This window comes from Nanorana parkeri, unplaced genomic scaffold, assembly GCF_000935625.1.
Source record: "Nanorana parkeri isolate BGI_ZX_2015 unplaced genomic scaffold, ASM93562v1 scaffold212, whole genome shotgun sequence".
In the NCBI taxonomy this organism is placed as follows: Eukaryota; Metazoa; Chordata; class Amphibia; order Anura; family Dicroglossidae; genus Nanorana; species Nanorana parkeri.
Genome location: NW_017306480.1, coordinates 364,113 through 367,764, shown reverse-complemented (window position 1 = coordinate 367,764; position 3,652 = coordinate 364,113).

The window sequence follows — 3,652 nt, the reverse complement described above, 5'->3', positions numbered from 1 at the left end:
GTCTAAAATATTATTAATGTCAGCTAAAGTGGGATTGGGGGTGGAGTCCTGCAGATTATACAGGCTTGAATAGAATTTGCCAAAGCTATTGGCTATATCTAAGGATTGAAAAGACGTGTCCCTGAGGAGCCTGTCAGGTAAGGTATTCTCTGGGAATCAGATCTGCATTTAAATTGTTTAGCAATAAAGGCCCCTGCTTTGTTGCCTTGACTATAATAATTCAACTTTAGTCTTTCAATCATGAAGTCATGCTGATTAGTAAGGAGAAGACTAAGCTCATGCCTCAAGGAACGCAGAGTATGGAGCTGGGAAAGGAGAGTAATTGCACCATTCCGTTTCCTTTTCTCATGAGCCCCTAGTTTGATAAAAATGCCCCTCATAAAAGCTTTGTGGGCGTTCCATACTGTTGCAGGACTAGGAACAGATGCAGCGTTGGTTTTAAAAAAAAGCAGCCATCGCAGACGGAATATATTCCCTATGCTTTTTGATAGACCGCAAACTACTGTTAAGTCTCCAGGTATTGGTAACACCAGGATGCGAGTCAGGCAATAGACAAATGGAGACCGGGGCATGATCAGACAGATCTCCATTTTAGATACCAGTTGAAGAGTGTGCTTACCTACCAGAAAGTAATCCAGTCTAGAGTATGAGCTTTTAGGGCAGGAGAAAAAAAGTATAATGTCTCTCAGTGCTATGCAAACATTTCCAGACATCATACAAATCATGAAAAGTGAGTATAGAGGTGACGGCAGAATCTCAACATCTGTTTGTTTGAGGTGTATAGGGTCGCATCAACAATTGCATTGTAATCCCCACATACAACTAGATGACCCTGGCGAACAGCAGAAATTTTCCTCAGCAAACTATTTTCTGAGTTCGGGGCATATATAGATTAACCAGCATCATAAGGTGATTATCAACAGTTGTCACTAAGATGATGAATCTGCCATTGGGATCTATCTGTAATGTATGTTCTTGGAATGCAAGCTAACTTTTGACAGCTATCATCACTCCTTTTCTCGTTAACATGAACAGATATGTTTGATGGCTAAACTTGTTTCATCTTATCTAGAAAAAGGTAAATTTCAACAAATTGAGGGGACAGCCCGGTTTCCTAGTTAGTTTTGGGGTGCCCAGAGCTCAAATTATCACTGTCATGTTATATAATGTAGTAATCCTAAACCTGCTCTACAGAACTACAGCAATCCTAATGCCAGTCTCTGCAGATCTCCTGAGAGTATTCATTATATCTAGTGCCCCGCTTCTGATTATCTCAATAAATTGTATGACATTATTGCAAAACACACTGTTAAATCTCACCAAGACACTCAGACAGATCTTTCAGCTCCAGGTCATACAGAGAGGCGGTGACATCGGTGATGTTCAGCCTTCCTTGTTTCTTGTTGTGGTAAAGAATTGCAAAGTTGCACTGTGACATCTCCGAGTAAAACGTTTTGCCGTTGTTGGAGATGTAGACACTACAAATGTCTATCGACCTCTTCATCTTGGCTGTCTGCAGGGAGCTCACCAACCATCGATAATTTTCCTCTGCCGACCTCGAGAAAATGCAGACTTTGTACTTTGATGGTGAACGATGTGAGATTTCTTCATACAAATGAGGTTTCTTCTTTATGGCCGCTCCTTTTGTAACGGAGGAAGTCGAAAACCCGTTACCACAAATGTTATCATCATCCGGCTGATCAAAAAAATTACAATAGATGATAGATAAATAGATAGATAGATAGATAGATAGATAGATAGATAGATAGATAGATAGATAGATAGGTAGATAGATAGATAGATAGATAGATAGATAGATAGATAGATAGATAGATAGATAGATAGATAGATAGATAGATAGATAGATAGATAGATCGATCACAGATACAAATATATGATACTCATTGCTGATATATACATTCTGGACATGTACACATACCCTGGTCCGGGAGTATTTTTGGTCCAGTAAATTTTCCTCAGCATGAGACGTAGTGGCTCTGCTCTGCTCTGTAAGTCAGAATTTACATAAGTATCAGGTTGGGGAAAACTAGGATCCCCCATCTGTTTGGTACACAAAGGTGTAAATATATCTGTGGGAGCCTATTTGTATCCTCCAAATCCAGAATGAAGATTTGGGTCATACAATCATATCTGGAATTCTATGTAAGGGTCTGGGTTCAATAATATTGAGTAAGAAAGAGGAAGGGAGATAAACATGCGAACAGAGAGGAGAAAGAGACTGATGAAGGCTGGTGGATCTGTAAACGAGAGGAAGCCCTATGGTGTACCTTGCACACAGGATCATGGTGTAAATAATTGGGTATATAGGTGATTAAAGTGTCAATAGTGGACTTTCAAAGTAGTTGAGATAATAGTGATTTATCTTAGAGGACCAAACTTAGGATAGCTAGGTCTGGACACCTAGACCTAGGATAGCTGCTATTTTTTCATTAACCAAATACCAGGAAATTTATATCTAAAAATTGGGTTGTTTAGTCTGCTTGGCGGCCGTAAAAATGAAGGCCAGGAACCTGGTTTGGTGCAGTGTCTCCTACAGAAGGCAGTATATTATGACCTAATGGGGACAGCAACTCAAAGCAGACGGGGTCTCTTATAACTGGATAAACTCATTATAATTTAATCGGTTCCACCTCATTATCCTTGCAGAGTAAGACACAAGGACTAAACAGAACACCGTATAGCATACAGTCTCTTAACACAGCTCTATAATAACCAATGCATCCGTGCACATTGTGGGGTTTAGATCTGTAGGCTAGAGCAATTTTCAGAGATGTAAAAAATGTCCCAAACCTGTATTTAGAGAGGTGTAAACTGGTGTAAATTATGTGCATCTGTGTGTAAACCTGCACATGTACGAGCCTACATGCATACAATTATTGAGTGGATACATTAATATTCTAGCCACTACAATGAATGTATGTGCATCTGCTTCTAAATGCTGTATGGGCATAAATGTCCATGAATGAAGATAAATGACTTTACATTCCAGCACACTCGCTTTTCATGAAGGATCAGTCAGCTTCTGGCAGCAAGTTCCAGTGTACATACAGTATGAGTATATATTTACACTCCTGTGTGTGAGTCCTGAAGAATGTTCTGTTCAGCAGCTTTCATCTTTTAGAGACTCCCTTACCGGCTCCAAGAATTGTAAGGAATTCCCCTCTGTTTCTAGAAGCAGCTCCGTGTTTTCCAGTTTCAGGAATAAGAATGAACTGGGAGGACAGACGGGTCAGGCTGGGCTGAGTGTTCAGGATTCTCTGTCTCACCTCCTCACTGGTGTCCTCCATATCATCCAACACAACCAGGACCTTCTCCCTGCCTACAGGAAGGGAAAAAAGTGATAGATCAAACACTGCACAACATGAGGGGAAGAGCCCAATGTCATTATTGATACCAATTTTAAAGACTTTAAAACTGATGTAACTTAATATTTATTTCTCCCAACCCCCTTCCCCATATAGCAGTATAAAGTTAAGAGATTGGAGCTTCTGGCCTGCTCACCTAGGCACTAGGGATGAGGTTCGGGTTTGTTGCTGCTATAGGTTTTTGTCCAGAAACATTGCAGGTTCTCCACCAAAAATAAAGAACAACCTATGGTGTAGTGCATAGCCTTTGCACCTGGTCGGCCAAG